This window comes from Ambystoma mexicanum, chromosome 8 (assembly GCF_040938575.1).
Source record: "Ambystoma mexicanum isolate Mex_15411 chromosome 8, UKY_AmexF1_1, whole genome shotgun sequence".
Taxonomy (NCBI): Eukaryota; Metazoa; Chordata; class Amphibia; order Caudata; family Ambystomatidae; genus Ambystoma; species Ambystoma mexicanum.
The window spans coordinates 382004504-382019558 of NC_090929.1; the positions used below are offsets into that span (position 1 = coordinate 382004504).

General features: G+C 44.6%; 2 protein-coding genes across 2 annotated transcripts in view; one reads left to right on the forward strand and one right to left on the reverse strand.

Annotated features, from left to right (window-relative positions):
* NDOR1 (NADPH dependent diflavin oxidoreductase 1) overlaps positions 1 to 433 on the reverse strand; it is a 667841-nt gene extending 667408 nt beyond the window's left edge. Inside the window, exon 1 of the mRNA XM_069609846.1 lies at positions 251 to 433. The gene's annotated coding sequence lies outside the window, so the exon portion shown is untranslated. The remainder of the gene's footprint in view (positions 1 to 250) is intronic.
* The window catches only part of TMEM203 (transmembrane protein 203), a 72618-nt gene continuing 57985 nt past the window's right edge, over positions 423 to 15055 (forward strand). Inside the window, exon 1 of the mRNA XM_069609848.1 lies at positions 423 to 491. The gene's annotated coding sequence lies outside the window, so the exon portion shown is untranslated. The remainder of the gene's footprint in view (positions 492 to 15055) is intronic.

Consider the following 15055-nt stretch of genomic DNA (forward strand, 5'->3'; position numbering starts at 1 on the left):
AACACCATCTTGCTAGTCTGTAACATATGGCTCTCCAGATGTGGACTACGACTTCCATGATCCATCACCATCGACTATATTGGCTAAGACTGGTGGGAATTGCAGTCCAAAACATCTGGAGGGCAAAAGGTTGCATACTTGGCATATAACTAAGCCCCAAAATACCCAGAAAAATTCTCTCCTGCGGGCAGGCCAAAAAGTCCCGCTCAACTAAAATAACAATCAAGTACGAAACAGTTGTAATACTTACTGTAGACCAAATTCACTTGGTAACTGAGGAATATCAGCGATCAACAAGAGTGCTGTCTTAAACTCCGCCTTCCCGCTCGTAGCACGCCTTGCAAATAGCACACTTCGATGAAGTGGCAACCTGAGGCACGTGACTTCCCAGGCACGCCAGAACGTGTAACTCACGTGATGACTAGCGGCTGAGCGTTGGTAAGGTCCCTTTCTCGGATGGGAACTAGGCAGTATCGTGAGTGTACCTGCGGGTGAGTGGATGCACTTGGGAATGAGTACAGTTCAGGGGTTCTCTCGAATGGTGGGAGCGTCTCTTACTACAGTAAAGCTTTTTTGTTATCACCATGGTGTTGCATCAGAAGCGGTTACAGACAGGGTCTTTTTTTTAAACTGTAGGGGAGCATTGATATCTTGTATCCGAACAATTCATTGAAATGGGTGTAGTGAAACGTCTGACGGCTATATTGACGTGTCTGAGCATTGCAATAAGACAATAGTGTTTAGTGCAAAAGTTCCTTGTTTTCGTGGTCGCAAGTGCTTGAGCGCAGAACTCGACCCTTCCAAATCTCGAACGAAATGAGATTCCAGATGTATCAATGAAGAGGCCCACATGCTTAAATGTTTGTGAGCAAACGGTTTTTAAGCCACAGATTTAATAAGGATGATAGTGAGTCGAGTGTAAGTAATACACTTTTTTTCTTCCTCAATCAGACTTCAATATCCAAACACCAACTGTGTTGCGCTACTGTATACAATACCAAGCCCAACTCTCCGGTTGTAAAATGCTACACTGGCATCTAGCTAGGTTACTATAAGCAATATGAAGTAATGTTGTTTGTAAGGTTGCGTGGGTATTGGAATGTGCGTGGGCATTCTTACGTGTACAGTGTGGTTTGACGTGCCTGGGTGGTGGTTGGAGTTCAGTGATTACCAGGTAGGATGTTACCGGTGTCCCTCGTCGTATTTTACCATCAACCCACATTGTGACTGGCGTGGCAGTGATCACTTCCCGAACAAGGTCATTACATTTCCGACTAGGATGTTTGGCGTAGCGGAGGGGGCGGTGTTGTATGCTATCCTGCCTCCAATGGTAGATTGTGGGAGGCAGTGTTCGGCAATCTTCGGAGTCACGCCCACTTGATGGCTACAGCCATACATGCAGCCCAAAATGAAAAGCTAATGTCATAGCCCGCCTACAGCCCGCCCTCCAACATCTCTGTTCAGGGATTGGCCAGAGCTACCAGGTGGGCGTTGTTTCAGGGCCTTCGCGCTGTCATGGGAAGCCGAATATCATACAATATGGTATAATATACGGCTTCCCATGTTGTTTTTTTTTTTAATACTGTGCAAAGTCTGGGAGCCTAGCATTCGCTCAGTTGTACATTAAATGGACAATCATAAGAAAGGTTGTATTTTTACAGTAGATGGGGCGCTTAAACATGTTTTATGGCATAATTAACCTTTCTATATTTTATTCCAACATCACACTACAGCCAAAATAAGAAAGGTTGTACTGTGACAGCAGATAGGGCGCACATGTTATTATTTTAAATGGTATAATAATAAGAAAGTTTGTACTGTTACAGTAGATGGGGCGCTTAAACATTTTTTATGGCATAATTAACCTTTCTATATTTGATTCCAACATCAAAGCACGAGGAATCACTGCAGGAGCCTCTCTTAAGGATAAAGGGGGAGGTTGGGCTCAGTCACACAACTCTGTCATAATGCACGGGGGTGCACGGTAGGGTCTCCCTTCAGCATGTGTTATTGGGAAGGGAAGTCAACAGTATTTTACCTAATTGGTGTTAAGCTCCCTGTTCACCCCCGGCTTGGTAAACTGTGCACATTATCACACACTGCTGCAAGTGACTGGTATGGGCTGCGCTATGTCATGGATTCAACACCACTGGGCTAATGAGGTTCAAGCCCCCTACCTAAAGTTTGGGCTGTTTGCATGGGGATGAAATGCAGACTAGTGAGAGTCTGTGTCATTCCTTTCCTTTTGTCCTCAGCGGCACTGTTCTTCGGCATTCATGCATTCAGCCATCACACACTACAATGGGACATTTCCAACCGAAAGATCCCCTTCCCCTTACAGCTACAACTATCAATTCTGTGTCTGCTTCCAAGACGGATCTATGTGATTACTCTGCCCCAATTACTATGACCCCCAAAATATTGACTTTTTTATTTCAACCTCATTTTCACCTCATATATATGCTGGGAGAGACACCATCAGCCCCCTTACATGTATTATGGTAATTCACATCCCCTGTCTCCCTGGGGTTAACTCACAATGACACAAGTCGTCATCCTGTTTAAGGTTTAATCTGGTCCCTACCAATGTATCGGCACCACCTACCTCCTCCCTTGACACCCCCATACCTTTTCATTGTTGGGGTGCATGATATCATGGCCTGAACGCAACTATGGTAATTCACAAAACCTGTAACACACATCCTGTTTTATGTTTACTCTGGTCCCAAATGATGTAGAGGCACCACCTAGCCCTTTCCTGGATACTTCCATACCCTTTGATTGTGGGGGTGCAAGATATCATGGCCTGAATGCACCTATGGTAGTTCGCATCCCCTACCTCCCTGGGGTAAACTCACACTAACGGACGTGGTCATCCTGTTTTATGTTTAATCTGGTCCCAATCAGTGTAGATGCACCATCTAACCCCTCCCAGAACACCCCCATATCTTTTTATTGTGGGGGGGTGCCAGATATCGTGGCCTGAACACACCTATGGTAGTTCGCATCCCCTACCTCCCTGGGGTAAACTCACACTAGCGGACGTGGTCATCCTGTTTTATGTTTAATCTGGTCCCAATCAGTGTAGATGCACCATCTAACCCCTCCCAGAACACCCCCATATCTTTTTATTGTGGGTGGTGCCAGATATCGTGGCCTGAACACACATATGGTAGTTTGCATCCCCTATTTCTCTTGGGGCTATTCACGCTAGTGCAAGTGGCCATCGTGTTTTATGTTTACTCTGGTCCCAATCAATGTAGATGCACCATCTAACCCCTCCCTGGAGACCCCCAGGACGTTTGATTGTGGGGGGGTGCAAGATATCATGGCCTGAATGCACCTATGGTAATTTGCATCCCCTATTTCTCTTGGGGTAATTCACACAAGCGCAAGTGATCATCCTGTTTTATGTTTACTCTGGTCCCAATCAATGTAGATGCACCATCTAACCCCTCCCTGGAGACCCCCATGCCTTTTGATTGTGGGGGGTGCAAGATATCATGGCCTGAATGCACCTATGGTAGTTCACATCCCCTACCTCCCTGGGGTTAACTCACACTAGCGCACGTGGTCATCCGGATTTATGTTTAATCTGGTCCCAATCAATGTAAAGGCATCGCCTAGCCCCTCCCTGGACACCCCCATAGCTTTTGATTGTGGGGGGTGCAAGATGTCATGGCCTGAACACACCTATGGTAGTTCGCATCCCCTACCTCCCTGGGGTAAACTCACACTAGCGCACGTGGTCATCCTGTTTTATGTTTAATCTGGTCCCAATCAGTGTAGATGCACCATCTAACCCCTCCCAGAACACCCCCATATCTTTTTATTGTGGGGGGGGTGCCAGATATCGTGGCTTGAACACACATATGGTAGTTTGCATCCCCTATTTCTCTTGGGGCTATTCACACTAGTGCAAGTGGTTATCGTGTTTTATGTTTACTCTGGTCCCAATCAATGTAGATGCACCATCTAACCCCTCCCTGGAGACCCCCATACCTTTTCACTGTGGGGGGTGCAAGATATCATGGCCTGAATGCACCTATGGTAATTTGCATCCCCTACCTCCCTGGGGTAAACTCACACTAGCGCAAGTGGTCATCCTGTTTTATGTTTAATCTGGTCCTAACCAATATAGAGGCGTCCCCCTAGCCACTCCTGGAACACCGCCATACCTTTTCACTGTGGGGGGTGCAAGATATCATGGCCTGAACACACCTATGGTAGTTCGCATCCCCTACCTCCCTGGGGTAAACTCACACTAGCGCACGTGGTCATCCTGTTTTATGTTTAATCTGGTCCCAATCAGTGTAGATGCACCATCTAACCCCTCCCAGAACACCCCCATATCTTTTTATTGTGGGGGGTGCCAGATATCGTGGCCTGAACACACATATGGTAGTTTGCATCCCCTATTTCTCTTGGGGCTTTTCACACTAGTGCAAGTGGCCATCCTGTTTTATGTTTAATCTGGTCCCAACAAATGTAGAGGCACCACCTAGCCCCTCCCTGGACACCCCCATAGCTTTTGATTGTGGGGGGGTGCAAGATATCATGGTCTGAATGCACCTATGGTAATTTGCATCCCCTATTTCTCTTGGGGCTATTCACACTAGCGCAAGTGGTCTTCCTGTTTTATGTTTAATCTGGTCCCAACAAATGTAGAGGCACCCCCTAGCCCCTCCCTGGACACCCCCATAGCTTTTGATTGTGGGGGGTGCAAGATATCATGGCCTCAATGCACCTATGGTAATTTGCATCCCCTATTTCTCTTGGGGCTATTCACACTAGCGCAAGTGGTCATCCTGTTTTATGTTTAATCTGGTCCCAATCAGTGTAGATGCACCATCTAACCCCTCCCAGAACACCCCCATATCTTTTTATTGTGGGTGGTGCCAGATATCGTGGCCTGAACACACATATGGTAGTTTGCATCCCCTATTTCTCTTGGGGCTATTCACACTAGTGCAAGTGGCCATCGTGTTTTATGTTTACTCTGGTCCCAATCAATGTAGATGCACCATCTAACCCCTCCCTGGAGACCCCCATGCCGTTTGATTGTGGGGGGGTGCAAGATATCATGGCCTGAATGCACCTATGGTAATTTGCATCCCCTATTTCTCTTGGGGCTATTCACACTAGCGCAAGTGGTCATCCTGTTTTATGTTTAATCTGGTCCCAACACATGTAGAGGCACCATCTACCCCCTCCCGGAGCACCCCCATACCTTTTGATTGTGGGGGGTGCAAGATATCATGGCCTGAACGCACCTATGGTAATTTGCATCCCCTATTTCTCTTGGGGTAATTCACACAAGCGCAAGTGGTCATCCTGTTTTATGTTTACTCTGGTCCCAATCAATGTAGATGCACCATCTAACCCCTCCCTGGAGACCCCCATGCTTTTTGATTGTGGGGGGTGCAAGATATCATGGCCTGAATGCACCTATGGTAGTTCACATCCCCTACCTCCCTGGGGTTAACTCACACTAGCGCACGTGGTCATCCGGATTTATGTTTAATCTGGTCCCAATCAATGTAAAGGCATCGCCTAGCCCCTCCCTGGACACCCCCATAGCTTTTGATTGTGGGGGGTGCAAGATGTCATGGCCTGAACACACCTATGGTAGGTCGCATCCCCTACCTCCCTGGGGTAAACTCACACTAGCGCACGTGATCATCCTGTTTTATGTTTAATCTGGTCCCAATCAGTGTAGATGCACCATCTAACCCCTCCCAGAACACCCCATATCTTTTTATTGTGGGGGGTGCCAGATATCGTGGCCTGAACACACATATGGTAGTTTGCATCCCCTATTTCTCTTGGGGCTATTCACACTAGTGCAAGTGGCCATCGTGTTTTATGTTTACTCTGGTCCCAATCAATGTAGATGCACCATCTAACCCCTCCCTGGAGACCCCCATGCCGTTTGATTGTGGGGGGGTTCAAGATATCATGGCCTGAATGCACCTATGGTAATTTGCATCCCCTATTTCTCTTGGGGCTATTCACACTAGCGCAAGTGGTCATCCTGTTTTATGTTTAATCTGGTCCCAACAAATGTAGAGGCACCATCTACCCCCTCCCGGAACACCCCCATACCTTTTGATGGTGGGGGGGTGCAAGATATCATGGCCTGAACGCACCTATGGTAATTTGCATCCCCTATTTCTCTTGGGGTAATTCACACAAGCGCAAGTGGTCATCCTGTTTTATGTTTACTCTGGTCCCAATCAATGTAGATGCACCATCTAACCCCTCCCTGGAGACCCCCATGCCTTTTGATTGTGGGGGGTGCAAGATATCATGGCCTGAATGCACCTATGGTAATTTGCATCCCCTATTTCTCTTGGGGCTATTCACAGCGCAAGTGGTCATCCTGTTTTATGTTTAATCTGGTCCCAACAAATGTAGAGGCATCATCTAGCCCCTCCCTGGACACCCCCATAGCTTTTGATTGTGGGGGGTGCAAGATATCATGGCCTGAACACACCTATGGTAGTTCGCATCCCCTACCTCCCTGGGGTAAACTCACACTAGTGCATGTGGTCATCCTGCTGTATGTTTAATCTGGTCCCAACCAATATAGAGGCGTCCCCCTAGCCACTCCTGGAACACCGCCATACCTTTTCACTGTGGGGGGTGCAAGATATCATGGCCTGAACACACCTATGGTAGTTCGCATCCCCTACCTCCCTGGGGTAAACTCACACTAGCGCACGTGGTCATCCTGTTTTATGTTTAATCTGGTCCCAATCAGTGTAGATGCACCATCTAACCCCTCCCAGAACACCCCCATATCTTTTTATTGTGGGGGGTGCCGGATATCGTGGCCTGAGTTTGCATCCCCTATTTCTCTTGGGGCTATTCACACTAGTGCAAGTGGCCATCCTGTTTTATGTTTACTCTGGTCCCAATCAATGTAGATGCACCATCTAACCCCTCCCTGGAGACCCCCATGCCGTTTGATTGTGGGGGGATGCAAGATATCATGGCCTGAACACACCTATGGTAATTTGCATCCCCTATTTCTCTTGGGGTAATTCACACAAGCGCAAGTGGTCATCCTGTGTTATGTTTTATGATCATTGCCCCATACACATCTATGATAATCTGCATCTCCTGATACAAAAGGGTACCCACCTGTACAGCAGGTTTTCCTCTTTTCTATTTATTTGATTCGTCTGAACTATGCAGCAACAACTGTACATTCCATTAAATGTTCATACATATATATATATATATATATATATATATGTATGTTTCCAACTCATATGCCAAATTTAGCCCCTATCATACAACCTCATCTTGGATTATTTATATTGTTATTCAGAAAACTCAACCTCCTCTTGATTCCTCCTTGAAAAGCACCTCCTTTTCATTTGAAATATTTCTCACTGAAGGCTCTCAATTCATGTTACCGTAGATCAGCAGAATTCCAACTGTGGGGCGCGCCCCTCTGGTTGGGCACATCCTCATGCCCAGGGGGGCACGCACCCATAGCCTGAAAAGGAAAACACAAAAAAACGGGATACATTACAAAAGGATCGGGCTGTTGCTTCATCAAGCAGCAGCCGAATCTACGTCCCCTGTCTTTAGTGCGACAGGGGCCGGGCCTTTTGTGCGGCCTCAGGCTCCATTAAGAGCCGATTTAGGAAGACAAAACAAAAAAGCACACACCTTCTTTTGCCGTGATGACCAGTCATCGTGGCAAAAGAAGGTGTGTACTTTTTCTTTCGTCTTCATGGAAAGGCTCCTAATGGGGCCTGGGCCACACAAAGGCCCGGCCTCTGTCGCACTAAGGACAGGGGCCGGGCGTTTGTGTGGCCTCACACTCCATTAAGAGCCTATTTATGAAGATAAAAGAAAAAGCACACGCCTTCTTTTGCCGCGATGACTGGTCATCACAGCAAAAGAAGGTGTGTGCTTTTATTCTTAATGGAAATCCAAAACATTGTGCACGACTATTGTTTGTTCACAGCCTTTCTGGTGACCTCCTACTCAATGTCAGGGCAGTTTCTAGCCAAATTGGTGCCCAGGGCGAAACATCAGAATGCTCCCACGCCCACCCCCCCAAATTGCACACATCACTCACAAACTGCACCTCTGTTGTGTGACAAAACCGCTCTGCAATATGAATAAATAATTGCTCTATAAATTAAGTTTGTTTCATTACATTGCAATTAAAGTAATTTACAGAATAATTTTAATGTGAATACTAGTCTAACCATAAGAACTATTTTTTGATAGAAGGTTATCATTCCAAGATTGGCAGTCTGGTACACTGTTAATACCTCTTTGAGAGTGGGTAAGGGGATAAATAGCACCAATGAGGATTCCTTTATGCTCTGCATTAAATCACAGAGCATTTCAGGACTATACCAGTGATCCGAGATCACTACATTTGATAAACCAGTCTGTGATAAAAGGATTGTATGTGTGAATCTCTAAATTCATGACGGATGTGTGGCTTGGTGCTCACATCACGGTTCACAATACTCACCCTAACATTAAAATGTTAGGAACAATGAACCATACATGCTTTTGGACAGCTTACGTTTTTAGAAGCAAGGATTAAATGGTTGCAACATCAGCCACTCAAATGTGGTACAAGGGCTCTTTTGCTTCTTGTTTCTGAAGGAAGGGCTGGGCCTCAGTGTGGGCATCCCCAACACCAATGCAGAAACAACTTTAGGGAATTATATCTACAGACCGTGCAGGATACCGCACAAGAGAGACCAATAAACAATGCACAGAAATGCTGCACAGAAAGGATTGTACCACTTTCAAACTTTAGCCTGATCAGTAATAAACTGATGAAGCGTTTTAAAAAGAAATGTCCTCTAATGCATGTTAGAGGGTCCACAAATCCTCAGCCGATACCTCCTCCATATTATGCAAGCCTCAGGGGTTATTTCGGCAAAAAAGAGCAGGCCCATGCTTTTTCTAACAGAGTTGGCATTAGCATCTCTTATTAGTGCTGGCCTGCAGCTAGTGAAAATCATGGCGTGGCAGTGTAGAAAGGGCATTTGGCCTACTGGATTTACAATGTGAGGCAAGTTCTTTGATTGCTTTATGTGTTTAAATGTGGGCACAGTATGGCATGCTCATCAGAGCCACATGCACACAACGTTCCATTGTTCTTATCTATGGACATCACGCATTCCGCAGCCATCTCTATAAATAAAAATAAACACCAGCACAAAGGTGCGGGGCAGGGGGGTCCCGAACAATTTATTTTTTGCTCAGTGTGGCCTTGGCATGAATAGTTTGAAGACCCCTGCCGTAGATGTTCCCAAATACCATTTCCTCAGATGGGAAATCTTTGAAGTTTTTATTCTTCGAATTTGGTAGGGTAAGTGGTTAATTTAAAAAAGATAGATGGGGTGGGGTAAGGGTATAGGATAAGGTAGAGGGGAAGTGGGGGGCTACAGGGGGTCTCCCCCGCATATAAAAAAATGCAAAGAAAATATCATTCGAAGTTTTCTCCATTAGGAGAAATGTATTTGGTGAAATCACATACATCCCTCCATTCAAACTCAATATAATTTTCTTTTATGATATAACATAGCAGTGAACCTCTCAATTTCAAAGATTTCTATCCCCAGACACCAGGGTCTAGTTTTGTATTTATTGGAATCTCCCGATATGGTTCTGTATCATGCAGCACTCTCATAAATTACCCCCACCCTTTTTTTATTGTGGTGGTTCAAGATATTATAGCCCCATACCCACTCCTCATAATTGTATCCCCTGCCCTGTACAGGCAACTCATGGATGCACACCAGTTAAACCGGTTTTATGTTTGTGTTGCAAGGAATTGTTCTGTACCAATGCTTAGATTAACTTTTTTAATACAAACATTTTAAATAACAGATTGACAACAATAAACAACTTTTATGAAAAGTAATAACTTGAAAACAGAAACATAACTGTTTTTAAATACTGCAATTGTTCATATGCAATTGTACATATGTTTTAAGAGTATTTTAATGCTCCTCTGTGGTGAAGTCTGTGATGCTCACATGAGATGTAATCAGGTGCTTGACAACTTCTTTTGACATCTGTTACACAGAAATTGTGCCTTGTCCACGTCTACCGGTCTTTGTTTTTCATCCACACAGTTCCAGTGGAACCATAGTTTGCATGCATCACACGCAACCTGAAAGAAGTTAAATCATATTAACGGAACAATTTTTATAAGTTTAATTTCATTTTGTATTCAAATTCTTCATCCCATTTTTGCTACAAGCAGTCAATTGTTTCACACACTATCACAATCAGAAAGACAGACATTAATTGAATATATATCAAATAGTACAGCAGATATGGGTGTTAATCATATACTCTCATTAGATAATAAGAGAGAAGGCAAGATATATATGACATGCTTTACCTACTGTAATAGTATTTCTGATGATTGTATCTGCTTACAATCACGTGGTGTACATATAGTCCGACATCTAGTTTATTGAGAATCCCAGACTGAAGAGTAGATCTAACGTCTGTTGGGTGTTTGATAGGCATGTTCCGTACAAATCCCCTGTTATTAGCCAGTCGTCGAGGTAAGGATAGACTGGAATGAACTGCCTCCACAGGTGAGCCGCTACTACCGCCAGCACCTTTGTAAATACTGTGGGGGCTGAGGCAATCTATTTATTTACCTTTCTAAAGCACACTAGGCGGCTCTGGGGCATCGTGGCGCTGTTACATAGTGCTTGCTTGGTTACAGGAGATGGGACAACAGAGAGATACAAGACAGTGCATAAACACCAGAATACAATGACATTTACATGAGATGCAGTTTTAAATTCTAATGGTTCTGAGGTTACAGGGGAACCATCTGAAGCTCTTCGTGAGATTATTAGCAGGGGGATTTAGTTGAAAAGCTTGGTTTTTAGTGCTTTGTGGAACGCTGCGGATGAGGTTACTTTCCCGAGTGTTGTGGGCAGGACATTCCAGTTTTTTGGCGCTAGGAATAGGAAGCTATACCGAAGTGAAGAACCTTGAACTGATGGTGTTTGTCCTCACGCTCTGAAACACCTGCGTATGGGCGCGATATAAAGTATGTGTTAGGCAAGATTTGGAGCAATACCCTTGGGGTGCACTACAACAAACCTTGACCTCCTGGCAATAGGAACCCAACCTTTGGTATAGGTCTTTATTACACAGGTTGGTAGTGTGGTTCAGCAGCCAGGCTTATCTCAAGAGGTGTCAATGTGAGCTATGCTGCAGTTACACAGAGATTCACAGTGACAAGTATCCAAATAAACACTTACTCTCAAGGTTTCTTGATTAAATTCTTAGTCTTACTCATTTATTTAACAGTCAGTTTGAATAAGCCTTCCTCAGAAGGGAGCAATATAATAGCAACACACAAATACACTTCAAACTACACACTCTTAGTTTCTCTAAATCAGCAAATACCCATTTGGGATGGCACACAGACACTTCCTACACCCTCAGGTGACTTAAATAGCTAGGACACTGTGGGCATTAATATATCACTGTAGCATTTAGAGCAATACTGAGATGAGTGTCAAATAAAAGGGTTATTAGAATAAACAAGAGATCACAAATATTCTGAAGCAGGTAAGTACTTTTGAACCCCTCCCCCCCAAAGCAACGCAAGTTAACCCCTTCCTGGAAGGATAGGTTCAACACAATGTCAGAGGAGAGAAGAGTCATTCGGGGAGCCAGGCCAGCCAAAGTCAAGTTAGCAAATGTCTAGGTGAGCTGAAGCACTTCTTGCAGGTACATAAAAGTCTTGCACAATGTTTTAGAAGTCTCTGTAGAAAAAGAAGGATCAATGTAGGGCCACAAGCTGTTAGGCTTGTGAGAGTAGAAGATGCAAGCAACTCTACAGATCAACCAAGACAAGTCTCAACTGAGAACAAGCAAGGCTACACAACAAGAGGTAAGTTCTCTTACGTTTGGTTAGAAGAAAAAGGTTGCAGATGACTTCTGTTCCTGTGCAGCACTGCAGATCCTGTTGTTCCTGGGGCTCAGTCGTGGGGACAAGAGGGAGGACGTCTGGGGACTCCTGCACTGCAATGGGACGGTCATTGACAGCAACCAGCAATCTTCAAATGAGTGGCACCACTGCGGTTTCTGGCTGTCGAGATGGGCTTTCCTTGCATTTGGGGTCCAGCACTCTGTTGAGGTGGCTCACACTCGGCCAGTCCCCGCAACCCCAGGATGAACCGGTGACACACACCCACCAAGAAACAGCTGGCGGGAGACCCGGCAGAGGTACATGGAATAAGAAAGGCCAAGAGACCAATTTGAGTAATCTCCCTTGTCAAAGCAATTACAAACAGATTAAGAAACGCAAGTGGGCAACAGGAGTAATCTCCCTCATCACAGTGACTGTAAGAACTGTGCGAAAAACCGAAGAATACTACAGGAGTAATCTCCCTTGTAGCAGCGATCATGAAAACCCTAAGAAAAGCTAAGAGGAGTATGGGAGTGGTTGCCCTCATCGCAATGGTTGTAAAGTTTATGGAAAGAGCCAAGTTGACATCCTTGGACACTTGATAAAGACACAAGAAGCCCCCTTGAGGAACTGCATGGGCTAATCGGTACTATAGAAAAAGACTATGAGATCAGTCACTAAGGCTGAGTAAGACAGGCCAGGACAAGGGAGTCATCCTCCTGTGCCCCATTTTTGTTTTGCTGAATCCCTTTTTTATTAGTATTAAGGGTCAGATTAGGATAGTTTTTGGACAGAGGATGGACCTTTTTCCTTTGGACAAACCACCTGACAAGCACCCTAGTTAGTTTTGTTAGGAAGGGCAAACCGGTAGGGGAAAGAGATGTCTTTTTCTTATTATTTAAATAAAAGTGGAGTGTATAAGTATGCCACCACTTTGTCCAACTCCTTCTGACATTCCACAATCCCTGAAACCTACTCAGAGTGTAAGTAACCGTGAGCACAAATATGGACATGGTTTAATTAGCAAGTCTGCTGAAACTAAACCTACTTGCCCAGGAGTCCGAATCCAACAGCTGATGACACAGTCTTGCAATGTTGTCCAAGTTCAGGAGATGTTCACTAAGGTTGAGTACAGCTGCTGACTGCAATGACAAGATCAGCTAGATTGTGCCCTTGGCAGGGGTTGGACAGGCTATAATGAAAATGGCCTGATAATCCATCCATGATTGACCGAGAAGGAATTAATGGTCATTTTATACTCGCATGCAACCCGTTTTTAGGGCTCTCAGAAACTGTAGTCGGTCTTGGAACTGTGAGTGACACTTTGTTTTGGACTGGCACTTTTTGTAATATAATGTATATATTTAAAACATGCCGAAAGCCTGCAGGCATCAGTGCGCGGGTGGACATTCTATCAGCTTTTGTTGAAGTTGGCTAAGGAAAGACCTGATGAAAAACCTGCGTAGAGCCTTGATAAAATTTGCTGCATAGTTCATTTCTTCTGTCCTCATCACCTTGCTGGAAACATATTCACCCTGGTTCTCATGTTTTGTTCCACAATAGTGGTATTTGTGTACAGTAAGCCTTGTTTTGCAACATTTCATTTTGCTTGATGATTCCCTTCTTGGTCATAGTGTGCATTCTGTTTTCAGAAAAGATAGGGAGAAAAGAGGTTTTTATTTTACTAACAAGTTGTCTGTCACGGTACCTATGCACCTCGTTAATATAGACTGTGACTATGATTACTATCACTCATACAAATGAAGTGCACCACTAATAGACAGCACATTTTTCCAAGGAAAAGTTAAATAGGAACAAGAGCACAAAAATAACAATTACCCATTTTTCATGTGCTTCACCTCTTACTTCTGCATTTGATGTCCTCTCGCCACATATGTGGCACAAGTCTTTTGTGTTCTCTGCAATTAAATAACAATATTAGTATAGTGAATATATATTTACTTGCATAGTTATTTTCCAAAAAGATCCAGTGCCTTAATTTTAGGTGAAAATAAGCTATGCATGAGATTTTATTTTAACAATGTATGTATGATAGCGGATAAACTAAACCGGGCATGGCATAAGATAAAATAAAAATGTCTCACTTTAGGGACTCTTGCATGTTTTTACATGTCCACCCTTCCAATAGCTTTCTAGGAAGGCTTTACTCTCGTTACAGCGATTGGACCATGTCTTGCAAAGCAAAAGAAAGCAATGGAATGACGTATGCAGACGTCACCTCCTTACAGATACAACACATTTGGTGCATCAGTCAGACCCTCCCCATGAGGCCACAATAAGAGTTAATAGCAGATTATGATTTAGACATCTGTAGCAAGTGGGATACAGACAAGGTGGTGGACCAACAGAACACATGGCACATAAGTCAAGTGTTAAGGTTATTTATTGTAGGTGTCATAATGTTTATGGGATAAATGGGTATGGGTACTGGAGTTGTTATCATGCGATCAGGTCTTGTCTTACAGCCTAGTATTTAGGGTATGCTTTCCGACTCTATATGAGTGGGTACAAAAGCACCCACCTCTGAAGAATAATCCCATACCTTGTTACCATTATTAGAAGAGTTGACCAACATGGGTACCTTGTACCTGTCCCTTAAGGGCCCTAGAACACAGTGATGGGTGTGGAGGGGAAACGCTACAGGTTCTCGGGAGAGCCCTGCAGTAGATGGCGAGGCCCCAGTATGCAACTCGCAAGAAGATCGCTCAATTTGTGCAAACATTCCACGGTCTCCAGCTGGCATCAGTAAGCTACAGCCCTTCCAGAACTTGCATGACAAAGTCCTAAACGGGGATCTTAGAATGTAGAACGACTGAAAAGGTCTTGGAAAACAAGCATTATAAGGTGCCTGTGCAGGTGAAATAGATGGTGCAGCCAGGGCAATGATGTCAGGGTCCGAGCTACTGCTGTGGACAACAAGGTGAAAGAAATGGCCTAAGAACACCCCAAAAGAAATGTGATCATACCACTTATGGTTGAATCACAACTTAGCAAGAAATGTCTGGTCTGTTCTAGCAGAGAGACGTGACTGAGGTATGAAATACAGTGAGTGCATGCAGAGGCTGGTTCCGGGCCTTGCAAGGGTCAATCCACACC